Source organism: Phoca vitulina, unplaced genomic scaffold, assembly GCF_004348235.1.
Source record: "Phoca vitulina isolate PV1807 unplaced genomic scaffold, GSC_HSeal_1.0 scaffold77, whole genome shotgun sequence".
Lineage (NCBI taxonomy): Eukaryota > Metazoa > Chordata > Mammalia > Carnivora > Phocidae > Phoca > Phoca vitulina.
The window spans coordinates 3,907,724-3,923,729 of NW_022589780.1; the positions used below are offsets into that span (position 1 = coordinate 3,907,724).

General features: G+C 37.2%; 1 protein-coding gene and 1 non-coding gene across 2 annotated transcripts in view; one reads left to right on the plus strand and one right to left on the minus strand.

The window, feature by feature from the left end:
* AR (androgen receptor) overlaps nucleotides 1–16,006 on the minus strand; it is a 175,987-nt gene that overhangs the window by 89,935 nt on the left and 70,046 nt on the right. The gene's annotated exons all lie outside the window — the stretch shown is intronic.
* Nucleotides 2,956–3,062, plus strand: LOC116625402. Its single transcript, XR_004298067.1, has one exon. It is a non-coding gene; the product is annotated as a U6 spliceosomal RNA (small nuclear RNA).

A 16,006-nucleotide genomic window follows, 5' to 3' on the forward strand; every position in this document is an offset into this window, starting at 1 on the left:
TCTTAAAAAATACCAAATATTTAACAATATCTATTTGATTATAGTATCTCCCACTTCCTGCCTACAAATTCTTCCTCATATCTAACCCAAATCCCTGAAAATATATTTTTCCTCTGTCCTCAGCAGAAATGGAGAACAGCTCCTTGACATACTCTTACCTTGCCTTACTTTCCTTCTATAGTACAATTAAACACAGAGTTGAACAAAATGTAATCTAGGATAAAACCTGAGAAGGAAAATGTGTCATACTTGGCATCTTTTTGAACTAGGTGACAGTGAAGTTGTAAAGAGCTGGTGGAACTGTCATTGTTAGATAAACATAGATGAATTGTTCAACTTGATGAACAAGCTCTTTCCATTCTGCAAAGTGATCATGTGGTCTCTGACACAGTACCTTCCTAGTTCCCCTTCGCCATTATTACGAACAGATAAGTTGCTGTCAGGCAGAGCCTGCTTTCCCTTATCCTTGGCCACTGTTTACTTTCCTCCACAGTTTCTGCTCTGGAATCTGTTTTGGTATACTAGACTAGGAGTTGGAAGCCTGAGATTCCATGATAAACTGTGATACTAACTTGTTGCCATACCAACCTTGGACCAGTCACCTTTTATCTTGACCCTCAGTTGTCTCATCTTATAAAACCTGCATTATCAAGTACATAAAGCTCACTGATACACCTTTGTCTCCTGAGATCTGCATAACCACTCTATGAGGCAAACAGATGAGTCAGGGGAAGTTTGGGGAGGTTAAGCAAGTTGTCTGAAGTGGTACAGCTAGAAAGTAGCAGGGTTGTAATTTGAACTCTGGTTTTAATTCCTAATCTGGCACTCTTTCTAATATACCAAACTGCTTTCTGGTATTTATAAAACAAGGGTGTTGGATTAGAGATGTTTAATTTAACAATTATATGAACAGCATTTCATAAATTTTAAAATACCTTCACATTCATTATCATCCATTCCGTCAATAAGAATGTATTCAGGACCGGGGCGCCTGGGTGGCTCAGTTGGTTAAGCGACTGCCTTCGGCTCAGGTCATGATCCTGGAGTCCCGGGATCAAGTCCCGCATCGGGCTCCCTGCTCGGCAGGGAGTCTGCTTCTCCCTCTCACCCTCCCCCCTCTCATGTGCTCTCTCTCTCATTCTTTCTCAAATAAATAAATCAAATCTTTAAAAAAAAAAAAAAAAAGAATGTATTCAGGACCTACCATAAACCAGGCACCATTAGATTAGGGATACAGTGATGAAAAAGTCATACGAAGTGAATGACTGCCTTTAGGAAGCTTCCATTTGGGGGGAGGTGCATGAAACAAGCATATGAAGACTCAAAAAATAATTTCAGCTACTGATAAGTACAGCAGGGTAAGGAGATACACAGTTGACTGAGAAGTATCTTATTTAATTTCCCCAACAACCCTGCCATATAGAGATTTTCATTAATCCCATTCTCCAGATAAGCAAAAGGAGTCAGAGGAGCTAAGCCAGTGAGCAACACAGCTGGGCCTAGACACAGTAACTTCGGACTATGTGTTCCACGCTCCTTCCATTCTGCTGCCTTGCTCCTGGTACTAGTTTTCTAGGATTCCATGATTTAGTCTCCAAATGACTGACTCTTGAGTACTTGGTTCAATAATGCCCTATCTCCGAAGGAGGATGAGATGTAGGCTAAATTCTCTGTGATCGTGAGATCAGGAGCACCAGACAGTTAGCTTTCAAAGCAGAACCAGGTTGTGGGTTCACTTGTTTATCTTTATCAATTCCTTGAGAGTCGCAGAGTTGTTTTTGTTGTTGTTGTTTACTGTTCTACTCCCAGTGCCTAGCACATGGCTTGGCTCCTAAGTAGTGTCTGTTAAATATTTGCTGAACCCAGGGGTGCCTCTGTGGCTCAGTGGGTTAGGCGGCCAATTCTTGGTTTCAGCTCAGGTCATGACGTCATGGGTTGTGGGATTGAGCTCGGCATGGGGCTCCAGGTTCAGGGGGTAGTCTGCTTGAAGATTCTCTCCCTCTGCTCCTCCCCCACTCACATGTGCACTCTCTCTAAAATAAATAAACCTTTAAAAAATATTTACTGAACCTGTAAATGAATGAATGTATAAATGAATGAATGAATGAACGAACTAATGAGAAAACAAATGAACATAGCTTGCAGAAAACTAGGTTGGTGTGTTCCTGGCAAAGGGAGCAGTTTAACCTTCAACCTCCCCTGAGAAGCAAGCTTCAGCTGCTTTCTCCCAGGGGCAAACAGGCATGACAAAAAGCCAGGTGGGAGCTGGCATCTGAGGGTGAGAAAAAGGAAACATCATACTACAAGAAGCATAATCAGCTAAGTTGAAAATGCAATGCCCTCTCTAAGTAGATAGGAGAGGACAGTGATACAATTTTCTTCCCCTCTCAGCTCTGGAAAGCTGTACTTTTTTCTCCATACTTCTTCTTTTTTTTTTTTTTCTATCGTGTTACGTTAGTCCCCATACAGTACATCATTAGTGTTTGATGCAGTGATCCATGATTCGCTGTTTGCGGTTAACACCCAGTGCTCCATGCAGTACGTGCCCTCCTTAGTACCCATCACCAGGCTCACGCATCCCCCCAGCCCCCTCCCCTCTAACACCCTCAGTTTGTTTCTCGGAGTACATAGTCTCTCATGGTTCGTCTCCCCCTCCAATTTCCACCCCTTCATTTTTCCCTTCCTTCTCCATACTTCTTAGGCAACGAGGAAATAGTGGATCTGAAATGTGGTTCTTGCTTCCTGCAGTTTGGAAGTTGAAAAGGGCAATATTCTATCTGATGAGGACTAGAGTGGTCTGGAGACCTTTCATGGGGCTAAGTAATACTGGGCTGCCTGGGGCCCTGTGCCGCACTTTCATTAAATGTCCTAAACACAACTAACCAATCAATCAATATCCTAAACACAATTTGCCTAGATGCTTATGCTATACCCATATAAAAACAGAGTGGTCTCATGCTCACTTCAGCAGCACATATACTAAAGTTGGAACGTTACAGAGAAGATTACCATGGCCCCTGTGCAAGGATGACATGCAAATTAGTGAAGTGTTCCATATTAAAAAACAAAACAAAGCAAAACAGTGGTCTCTGGACATCTACAACTGACTTGGATAGAGACAAGAAAAAATACCCATGTAAAGGAAGAAAGCTAGTATTTACTTAACACCCCATGCCAGCACCATGACACCTATAGTCACACTTACTGAGCAACTACAGTTCCCATCCATAAAATGGAGATAGTCACAACATCTACCCACCTGGTTGTTATGTGGATTAAGTGAGCTAATTCATGTTAGATGTTCTCCAAGTACATGGTATGTAATATGCATTGAATAACAAAATAAGATGCTACAGCACACCACCACCATCATAATCATTATTACTGTCATCATCACCATCATCTATGTGCAGTGTATATTTCAGGTGCTTTCATATCAATTATCATAATGTATCCTCTCCACAACCTTGCATGGTCGAAATGATAGATGAAGAAACTAAAGCACAGTGAGACATCGCAACTTGCCTAAGGTTCTGCAACTGGAAAGAAACGCATCAAGGAATAACAACTAGGGACACCGGTGTGACTCAGTCAGTTAAGCATCCAACTCTGGTTTTGGCTCAGGTCATGATCTCAGGGTCATGAGATTGAGCCCCGAGTCAGGCTCTGCATTCAGCATGGAGTCTGCTTGGGATTCTTTCCCTCTTCCTCTCCCTCCTCCTCTGCCCCTCTCCCATCCCTCGCACACACACTCTCTCTCTCAAATAAATGACATCTTAAAAAAAGAAAAAGAAAAAAAAGAAATAACAGCTACATCCATTTGAATATTCTTTCACTGTATACACACAAGGCTAAAATAAACTCTGGCCACCACAACTGGTCATAGATATTCGGAAATCCTGAATGTTTTTACACTAATACCATTTGCACACCACTGTTGGAAGCAAATGTAATTATATCTTAAAATTCCATTTTTATTCCTAGATAAGCAAACGGTTGTGGCTACAGCTGAAAAAAAAATCAAGAATATTGTTTAGGATTTGAAGGGAAAAAAACATGCTTTTATAAAAATGTAAATCAAAATTAGAAGTTTTAATATAAGATATGCCAAAGCTCATTTATGCTTAAGGGAGAAGTGCATTTTCTATAATGATCCCTCTAACCATGGAACTGGTCTCTTACAGATTTGTATATAGGTAACAAAATTGCCACATTCTGTATTTGCTACAGCTCATTATCTTTATCAAAGCCTTCACACCCATTCAAAAGGTGGCAACTGAATTCTATGCGCCAGGGACACAGAAAGAAGCAAGCAGCAGACCCTGTTTCTTGAAGCCATCATAGGCAAACAGCTATTAAAATATAATTTGAAAAAAAATTAAGTGAGAATAATACAGAGCGACGTAAAAACATGGTAGTGGGGGAAAACACAATCTTTTTTTTTTTTTTTAAAGATTTTTAATTTATTTTTTGACAGAGAGACACAGCGAGAGAGGGAATACAAGCAGGGGGAGCGGCAGGCAGAGGGAGAGGGAGAAGCAGGCTTCCCACCGAGCAGGGAGCCCGATGTGGGGCTCGATCCCAGGACCCTGGGATCATGACCCGAGCCGAGGGCAGACACTTAACGACTGAGCCACCCAGGCACCCCAAAACACAATCTTTAAACAGCTTCACTGAGACGTAATTTACATCCATGAAGTCCACCATTTAAATTATACAATAAAGTATATATATATAATATATATATAATTTAATGTTTTTTAGCATATTTACAGAGTTGTGTAAATAGCACCACTATCTAATTCCAGAATATTTCATTACCCCAGAACAAAACCCCATACTCATTAGCAGGAACTCCCATCCTCCCCTCCATGGTGCCCTTGTGAACCTCATTTACTTTATGTCTCAATGAATTGGCCTATTCTGGACATTTTATATAAATGAAGTCATATAATACATGGCCAATCATGATTGACTTCCTTCACTTAGCCTGATGCTTTCAAGGTTCATCCATGTTGTAGCATACTTCATTCCTTTTTATGAATGAGTAATATTGTATTATAAGGATATACCACCTTTCATCTATCTATTCATCAGTTGGTGGACATCTGGGTTGTTTCTACCTTTTGGCTGATATTAACAAAGCTGTTATAAACACTGACAAGTTTTCATGTGGATATAATGCTTTCAATCATCTTGTATATATACCTGGGAAAGAAGATGCTATAAGTCTCTACCTATATACCTAAGAGGGAACTGTCATGTTTGGTTTTATTAAGAACTCCCAAAGTGTTTTCCAAACCAGCTGCAACATTTTTCATTCCCATCAGCAGTATATGAGGGTTCCAGTTTTCCAATATTCTTGCCAATACTCGATGATAATTGATGATGATGGTGGTGGTGATGATGATTAACCTTCATAGTCTGTATCAAGTTTTATCTCATTATGGTCTTGATTGTTATTTCCTTAATGGATAGTGATATTGAGCATCTTTTCATTTGTATATACTCTTCAAAGAAATATCTATTCAAATGCTTAGCCCATTTTTATATTGGGTTATTTTTCTTTTTATTATTTGTTTGTAAGAGAGTTCTTTATATATTCTGCATACAAGGTCATTATTAGATAAGATTTTCAGACATGCTCTCCCTTTCTGTGGGTTGAGTTTTCACTTTCTTGACTGTAAAATTTGCAACACTAAAAACTTAATTTGTGTCCTATTATATGGTCTACTCTGCAAGATGTTTAATGTTCTCTTGAGAAGACTTTGTGTTCTGCTATTGTTGAGTGATGTGCTCGCCACATTAGGTCATCACTATTAGGTCTACCATGATACTCTCTAGCTCCATCCATGTGGTTGCAAATGGCAAGATTACATTCTTTTTTGATGGCTGAATAATATTCCATTGTATATATGTACCACCTCTTCAACCATTCCTCAATCAATGGACACTTGAGCTCTTTCCATAATTTGTCTATTGTAGATAATGCTGCTATAAACATAGGGCTGCATGTATCCTTTTGAATTAGTACTTTCGTATTCTTTGGGTAAATACCTAGTAGTGCAATTGCTGGGTCATAGGGTAGTTCTATTTTTAAATTTTTGAGGAACCTCCATACTGTTTTCCAGGGTGGCTGTACCAGTTTGCATTCCCACCAAAAGTATAAGAGGGTTCCCCTTTCTCTGCATCCTCATCAACACGTTTTGTTTCCTGTGTTGTTAATATTAGCTATTCTGACAAGTGTGAGGTGATATCTCATTGTAGTTTTGGTTTGTATCTCCCTGGTCAGTGACGTTAAGCAGCTTTTCATGTGTCTATTAAGCCATCTGGATGTCTTCTTTGTAAAAATGTCTATTCATGTCTTCTGCCCATTTTTTAACTGAATTATTTGGTTTTTGGGTGTGGAGTTTTAGAAGTTCTTTCTATATTTTGGATACTAACCCTCTATCAGATATCTCATTTGCAAATATCTTCTCCTATTCCATAGGTTGTCTTTCAGTTTTGTTGATTGTTTTCTTCACTGTGTAGAAGCTTTTTATTTTGATTTAGTCCCAATAGTTTATTTTTGCTTTTGTTTCCCTGGCCTCAGGAGACATATCTAGTAAGAACTTTCTGTGGCCGAGGCCAAAGAGGTTACTCCCTGTGTTCTCCTCTAGGATTTTGATGGTTTCAGGTCTCACATTTCGGTCTTTAATCCATTTTGAATTTATTTTTGTGTTTGGTGGTCCAGTTTCATTCTTTTGCATGTTGCTCTCCAGTTTTCCCAAAACCATTTGTTGAAGAGATTGACTTTTTCCCATTGGATATTTTTTCCTGCTTTGTCAGTGATTAATTGACGATATAGTTGTGGGTTCATTTCTGGGTTTTCTATTCTGTTCTATTGATCTAGGTGTCCATTTTTGTGCCAATACCATACTGTTTTGATCACTACAGCTTTCTAATATAACTTGAAGTCCAGAATTTGATGCCTCCAGCTCTGCTTTTTTTTTTTTTTTTAATCTCAAGGTTGCTTTGGCTATTCAGGTCTTTTGTTGTTCCATACAAATTTTAGGATTGCTTGTTCTAGTTCTGTGAAAAATGCTTTGGTATTTTGATAGAGATTTCATTAAATGTGTAAATTTAGTCATTTTAACAATATTTGTTCTTCCAATCCATGAGCATGGAAAGTCTTTCCATTTCTTTGTGTCAGCTTCAATTTCTTTCATCAGTGTTTTATAGTTTTCAGAGTACAGGTCTTTCACCTCTTTGGTTATTCCTAGGTATCTTACCATTTTTGGTGCAATTGTAAATGGGATTGTTTTCTTAATTTCTCTTTCTGGTGCTGCCTATTGGTGTATAGAAATTCAACAGATTTCTATATGTTGATTTTGTATCCTGCAACTTCACTGAATTTTTTTTCAGTTCTAGCAGTTTTTTTGGTGGAGTCTTTCAGGTTTTCTGTATATAGAATCATGTCATCTGCAAATAGTGACATTTTTACTTCTTCCCTCCTGATTTGGATGCCTTTTATTTTGTTTGTTGTTGTCTGATTGCTGGGGCTAAGACTTCCAGTGCTATGTTAAATAACAATGGAGAGGGTGGACATCCTTGTCTTGTTCCTGACCATAGAGGAAAAGCTCTTAGTTGTTCCCCATTGAGGATGATATTAGCTGTAGGTTTTTCATAGATGCCTTTATTATGCTGAGGTATAACTCAGTCAGAGAAAGACAGATACCATATGATTTCACTCATATGTGGAATTTAAGAAACAATACAAGTGAGCAAAGGGGGAACAGACAGAGACATATAAACCAAGAAAAGTATTCTTAACTATGGAGAGGAAGCTGACGGTTACCAGAGGGGAGGTAAGTGGGTGGGGATGGGTAAAATAGATGATGGGGATTAAGGAGTGCACCTGTTGTGATAAGCATGGGATGTTGTATGGCAGTGGTGAATCACACCTGAAACTAGTATTACACTGTATGTTAACTAACTACAATTTAAATGAAAACTTTAAAAAAGATGTCTATTAGGTCTAGCTGTTTTATTTTGTTATTCAACTCTTCTATTTCCTTGCTGATCTGTCTAGTTGTTCCATATAATGGATAGAACCTTCCAACTATTATTGTTGAACTACATTTCTTTATTTTGGTACATATATGTTTATACCTGTTCTATCTTCTTGATTAATCCTTAATTATAACAATATGTCCTTTATCTCTAAAACTAGTTTTGTCTTAATGTCTATTTTGATTAAAATTAGAAGGAGCTAATCCAGGCTTGTTTTATTTATCTGTGCTGATAATCTCACTTTTTGATTTATTTAACTTATTGTCATTTAATGTTATTGTTGCTATAGTTAGAATTACCTCTTCCATTTTGCTTTTTTTGTTTTCTTTATTTCTCATTACCACTTTTTCCTCCATTACTCGTTTGCCACCTCTTTTGCTAAAGTAGGTATTTTCTTTTTTTAATTTAAATTCAATTAGTGATCATATAATACATCATTAGTTTTTGATGTTAATGTTTAATGATTCATTAGTTGCATATGTATTTTCTAGTGAACAATTTTAACTGTGTTTTAAATTTTTGTAAACTATATTTACATTTTTTTTCTCAGTGGGGGTACCTGAGTGGCTCTGTCAGTTAAGCGTCTGACTCTTTATTTTGGCTCAGGTCATGATCTCAGGGTTGTGGGACTGAGCCCCGCGTTGGGCTCCGCACCAGGTGTGGAGCCTGCTTGGGATTCTCTTTCTCTCCCGTTTCAAAAAAAATTTTTTCTCAGTGGTTGCTCTGTGTTTCTAACATGCATCTTAAATCATCAGAATCTATCTCAGGTTTATACTAAATTCCAAGAGGTTATAAAAACCTTATTCTTCTACAGATCCATAATCTCCCCTTATATAACTATTATACGTAATTTGTCTCTATGTATTACCAAACAATGCGTGTTTATACTTTTTGCTTTATATAATCATGTCTATATTTAATAGCTTATTTAAAACTAATAAAGGACAGCACAGTTATAGAGATTTTTATATTAATCATATTTATCATATTTTTTCATTTCTTTCTGTGGAGTTCATTTACTATCTGATATGATTTCCATACTCCAGTTTAGCTTAATTCCCACTCTTCTTTTCTGCACTTTATTATATTTACAAATATTTTTACAGGTATACTTCTATATGTCACCAACCAACAATACAATTTTATTGATATTGTTTCATGCAATTAATTTTTATCAAGAAAAAAAGAAATATGAAATTCTACTTTTTAAAAAAGATTTATTTATTTTAGAGAGAGACCATGAGTAGGAGGGGCAGAGGGAAAGGGAGAGAGAATCTCAAGCAGACTCCACGGTAAGCATGGAGCCTGATGCGGGGCTTACCCTGAGATAATGACCTGAGCTGAAACCAAGAGTCAGATGATTAACCAACTGTGCCACCCAGGTGCCCCTATAATTCTACTTTTTATCATTATCTACATAATTCCTTCTACTGTTGCTCTGTTTTTTCATGTGGACTAAAATTATTCTCTGGTGTCATTTCCCTTCGGTATTTCTTGCAAGGCAGGTCAGCTAGCAACAAATTCTCCCAGTTTCTATTTATCTGGAATGTTTATTTCACCTTCACTTTTAAAAGATAATTTTACTGAATACTGGATTATTGGTTCACAGGTTTTTCTTTAAGCACTTTGAATATGCTATAATGCCATCTTCTGCCCTCCATTATTTTTGATGAGAAGTCAGTTGTTAATCTTATTGCAGTTCCCTTGTCATTTCTCTCTTGCTAATTTCAGGATTTTTCTCTTTACATTTGGCCTCAACATTTTGAGTATGATGTGTCTGGGTGTCAATCTCTTTGCATTTTTCCTACTTGGAGTTTGTTGACCTTCTCGATATGTAGATTAATGTTTTGGATCAAATTTGGGAATATAGTACTCACTGTTTCTTGAAATATTCTTTCTGCTCCTTCCGATACTCCCATTACATGTAAGTTGGTGCACTACTAAGGTGTCTCACATTTCTCTGAGGTTCTTCATTTTTCTTCATTCTTTTTTTTCCTTTCTGTTTTTCAAAATTCATACTTTCTATTCATCTATGTTCAAATTTGCTGATTCTTCCACCAACTCAAATTTATTCTTGAGCCCCTTTAGTGAATTTTTCATTTCAATTATTATACTTTTCAACTCCAGATTTTCCATTTGGTTCTTCTTCATGATTTCTATCACTTGATTGATCTCTATTTGATGAGAAATTGTTCTCATGCTTTCCTTTAGTATTTTAGAAATTATTTCCTTTAGTTCATTGAATATATTTAAAGTAGCTATAAATATATTACTTTGTCTAGTAAGTCCAACATCCGGGCTTCTTCATGGACATTTTATGTTGACCACTTCTTTTTCCTGTGTATGGGCCATACTTTCTCTTTTACTTGTACATCTCATATTTTTTAAATTAATTTTTATTTTTTTAAGTTTTTATTTAAATTACAGTTAGTTAACAGACAGTGTAATATTAGTTTTAGGTGTACAATAGTGATTCAACACTTCCATAGAGGTATACGAGGAACCACATATCCTAATTTTTAGTTGAGAACTGGATATTTCAGATACTAATTGTAACAACTCTGGATGCTGACGTGCCTCTTTCTGGAGCTTGTTCTTATTTTCTGTTTGGTCATTTGTTTACTTAGTGACTTGGCTGAATTAATTCTGAGAAGTCTATTTCCCCCACATTGTGAAGTGTCTGATGTCCTCTCCTCAGATATGTTTCTTTGTTTTTAATCTTTTAGACTGGCTTCCCATAGGTCAACACCAGATCTACATAAACCACTTTTTGGTTAAATGTTGCACTTTAAGCCTCCTTAGACTTAAAAATTTTTACCCTTTACCACTGGATGTGCATGTGGCTTGAAGACTACTTTCATATTTCTGGGAGTTCAGAATTTTGCCCCACATTCAGCCAGGAATAAGTCTCTCAGAGTTTCTCTTTCTGGTCACTCTTCAGGGGTGTGGCTCTGGACACAGTCTTCCATTCTGCTAAAAACAAGTTTTTTTTTTTTTTCTTAATTAAGCCTGGCTTCCTATGAGTTGCCCCGGGGTCAGAGTAGCATATTGTTCAGGCAATGTTTGGTCAGAGATTTGTGCTTAAATATCTCCAGCCTTAAGCCTTCTACATTTTACTGATGCATCTGCATGTGGCTTGAGGAATGTTTTAGTCTGCCCCTCATCTTGATCTCATTTCTCCTTAGTGGGTACAGCCTTACACATGTGCACAGCACTCCACAGAATCAGAAATGAGTGTAATCACACACAGCCTCTTCTTGGCTGTCTATTTTCCTTGTTCTCTTTGGTAACCTTCCATCTGGTCTAGTATTTAGCTTGTTGCTACTAGTATGATGGAGCTACCAAACCCCTCTTCAATGCTAACCTCCAAGATCTCCACTGTTTTTGACAAAGCCCATAGGCATGAACTTTCTCATGCTCTGTTCCAAATAAATTCAGTCCCCTCAGGCAGACCTGTGGAGCTCTCCATCCTAATGGGTCTGCTTTACCCCCTTAGTGGAACCTCTATGTCACTGCAGTGGAATTGGGGACCAAGGACAGTGATCTGCTTCTCCCAAAGTGACTCCTCTGCTCAAGGAGTGGACCCTGGGGAGTGATGGTAGCCCCTAGTCCTCTTGGCTTGCCTTTCTTCGTATGGAACCTTCACCCTATATATGAGTTAGGTCAGGCAGAATCAGTTCCCCAATATTCTTGGCTTACCACCACTGGGGCAGAGCCTTCATGAGTAGAAACTAGGTAATCTCCAGTCTTCTAGAATAGTGCTTCTGCAATACAGGGCTAAGGGGCATAAGAGAGGCTGATGTCCTGTCCCTCTGGGGGTGAAACTATAGCCCTTGAGTAGGAGTTGGAAGGAAAGGGAGCACTCATCTTCTTGGCCTCACTTGCCTGGAGAACAGCTTCCATCACACAGAGCAAGGAGTAAGGATGAGAGCAGGTTATGGTTCAAATGCCATTGCCTCCTGCTATTCTTACTGAGAATTTTAGATTTTCCTGAATAAGTGTTTCCCTATTTGCTCTATGCCCTTAGGACAATTTCCAGAGATTTTAAATGGCTGTTTTTATAAATTTTACCATTTAAATGGCTGTTTTGTTGGGAAGAGGATCCACCGTGATCTTTAAAATTGCCACTCCAGAAGTCCTGCCCATAGAAACACTTAGTCTTGGAGTAGAAAGATTGGAAAGGGTTTCATAGAAGTAGCAGAAATAATGTTTATTTGAATTGGTTTTTCAGGCAGGCAATTGGGCAAGAAGACAGTTGCCCCAAACAGAGAAAGAGCATGTACAAGCAGAAGTGTAAAATAAGGCTGGAAGACTGCAGTACTAGAGGTCAAGTTACTATAATAATTAAGCTAGGCTAAGGGGCTTGGACCTTGCCCTACAGTCAATGAGGAGCCATGAGAGAGCTTTAAAATGGGGAATGATCTGGGCAGCAGACAGGTTGGCTTGCTAAGGTTCCAAACAATTTAAAAGGAATTAGATTTAGTCCCAGGATTTGCAAAAGCAGGGAAAGAAAGGTGAGAATGAGGTTAGCATTCAAGCCAATGCTTTTTGGTTCTCATGTGTATCAGACCAAAAGTCTACTTAATTTCTGTGAAAATAAGTCAACGTTTCACACTCACAACTAAAATAATTGAGAAATTTAAAAAAGTTATGCTCCTTTGGTTAGAATATTTGCACATTCATTTAACTAAATGCTTAAACACATACGTGATATATGTTTAACAGAACATATGCTGATGTTTTTCAAAGTAAAAATTAATCTGAAAAATAAAAGTAAATCTTTGTTTTAAAATGTGTTTTGTACTTCATTGAAAATAAACTCCTGAGTACCTGGGTGGCTCAGTCAGGTAAGTGTCTGACTCTTGATTTTGGCTCAACTCATGACCTCAGGGTTCGGAAGTCGAGCCCCACATCAAGTTCCATGTTGGATGTGGAGCCTGCTTAAGATTCTCTCTCTCCCTCTGCCCCACCCCGCTCATTCTCTCTCTCTCAAAAATAAATAAGTAAATAAATAAATAAACTCCATCTCTGAGTTGTTTAAATATGTATTTTTTAAAGTAAGAAACTCATTTTATCAAATAATCTGCTTAAACTGAATTATCACTGGAATAGGCATCAAGAGCACAGAGTCCCAGTCTGCCTTTTTACCATTAGCTTGCTTCGAACTTTTATAGTCCGTTCCCTTCAGTGGGACTAAATTTCTTTTTCCTCTGCAAGAAGAATTAAAAAGATATGAAGAGAAAAAGGTTGAATTATGCAATGCCTAAGATCCCTTTTAGCTCTTACATCCATAATTGAGGCTTTTTGGCAAAAAAGGCTTCTAGTATATGATTTAAATAAAACCCACCTAGAAATACCTTTGAAGCATGGACCTCCAAACTCAACAGCCTTAAAGGAAAAGAATGATTAATTTAACTACGTAATTTAAGACTGTCGGACAGAAAAACACATAAACAAAGTTGAAAGATAAATTGGGAAAACTATTTGTAACACATATGACAAGAAGCCAAATTCCTTTATATACAAAGAGCTCCATAAATCAATAAGAAACAGATGAAAAGCCAAACAAAAACAACAACAAATGGGCCAAAGCCAAGAACAGCCAGTTCACACGAAAGAAATATAAATGGCCAATAAACATGTGAAAAGATGCTCATGCTCCCTCATAATTAAAGAGAGGAAACTTAAAATAATGATAAACCGGTTTTTTTTAACCTATAAGATTTACAAAGACTTAAAACTCTGATAGTATCCAATGTTTGTAGTTTTTTTGGCAAGGTGGAGAGGTAATATCTACCAGATTTAAAATGCATACACTGTTTTATCCAACTATTTAGCAACTAAGAATCTGTATTTTTCAAAAGTATGCTAATAAAAGTATACAATCATATTAACTACTAATTGTTTTATTTTCTATGCGCCTGACACTTACTGTATACTTAAGTTCTTAATGTGTATTATTAAGAATCCTCATAATGGGGGCGCCTGGGTGGCTCAGTCGTTAAGCGTCTGCCTTCGGCTCAGGTCATGATCCCAGGGTCCTGGGATCGAGTCCCGCATCGGGCTCCCTGCTCAGCAGGAAGCCTGCTTCTCCCTCTCCCACTCCCCCTGCTTGTGTTCCTGCTCTCTCTATGTCTCTCTGTCAAATAAATAAATAAAATCTTTAAAAAAAAAAAAAAAAGAATCCTCATAATGGTCTTATAGAATAGAGACCATTATCATCTCAATTTCTTTATAGAAGATATTGAGGCACAGAGAAAATAAGTACCTTGCCCAAGGTCATACAGTAAGAAGATGGTAGCACCAATAGTTGGATGAAAATACTCTGGCTTTAGAGCTATTCCCCTTAAACACGGTGTATACTGCCTCTTGAGGATGTTAATTGCAGCACTACTCTTAATATCAAAAAAGTCAGGGAGAAAAACAAAATATATATCAGCAGTGGGAAATTACAAAATAGACTGCAACATATCTATACAGTTAAATATTGTGAAACTTTTAAGAATATATATATTCTTATATATATAGAGAGAAATGCTGATAGAGAAAAGTGTATGGAAAAGTATATATGGAAAAGTGTATAAGATCTATTAAGTGAAGAAATCAATTTGTAGAAAGCAATTTTAACGTGATAGCATTTGTGAAAAATAATATACATGTATTTAACTATATAACATGTTTTTATATGCACAGAAAATCTGAGGTATTATAGAAGAAACTGGTCACCATGCTTATCTCTGATGAGTGAAAAGGGGGAGGAGTGCAGAAAATGGGCAAGGTCATAAGTAGGACTTTTATCATTTCATACCTGTTTGTATGGTTTGATTATTTTACCATGAGAATGTATTAATTTTATTTAGTTAAAAAATTAATAAAAAAACATCAAGCCCACTTTAAGCACTCTACCAGAAGTTATTTGCTGTTTTTCCTCCTATTTGGAGAGAGATCTTTGAGAAACTAATTAGTGTGATGTATGAAATGCTCTAATACTTAGCTTCAATTCCACTGAATTTCGCTTTGGGTCTCACAGACACCAGGTCCAGGACCTCAAAGAATTTAGGATGCTCTCAGAACTGGCCCCTGTGAATTATCACAAACACATTTTTTAAATGGGTACCTCAGGGTTTTCAGATATGCCTTAGGTGGAGAGAGCAACCAGCTAAGCCTAAAAAATATTTAAAATCCTGAAACTGCTAAGTCTTGTTACAGGTCAGGGATTTGGAGAAACATACAAAATGGTGAGTCCCTCCTTCCTTTCCGGTCTGTAGCAATTTATCTACCTTCTGTATGTCCTGTAAGTTAAAATGCCCGTTTATTGAAGATAATTTAATTCTCATTGTCTCTTTTAATGACCCTTAAATTTACATTTAAAGGTAGTCTGAATAGACATTTTTCCAAAGAAGACATCCACGTGGCCAAGAGACACATGAAGAGATGCTCATCATCATCAATCACCAGGGAAATGTAAATCAAAACCACAATGAGATGTTACCTCATACCTGAGGCTACTATCAAAAAGACAAGAAATAAGCTTTGGTGAGGATGTGGAAAAAAGGGAACCCTCACGAAATGTTGGTGGGAATGTAAATTGGCGAAGCCACTGTAGAAAACAGCATGGAAGTTCCTCAGAAAATTAAAAATAGAAATACCATACAATCCAGTAATTCCACTGCTGGGTATCTACCCAAAGAAAATGAAAATACTAACTCAAAAAGATATATACATCCCTTGTAATGTACAGCATGGTGACTGTAGTTAATAATATTGCATATTTGGAAGATGCTAAGAGTAAATTTTAAAAGTTCTCATGACAAAAAATGATATTGCAACTATGTGTGCTGATTTGATTTTAACTAGACTTATTATTTTACTTATTGTGATTATTTCATAATACATACAAATACTGAATCATTATTGTATGCCTGAAACTAATATAATGTTATATGTCAATCAT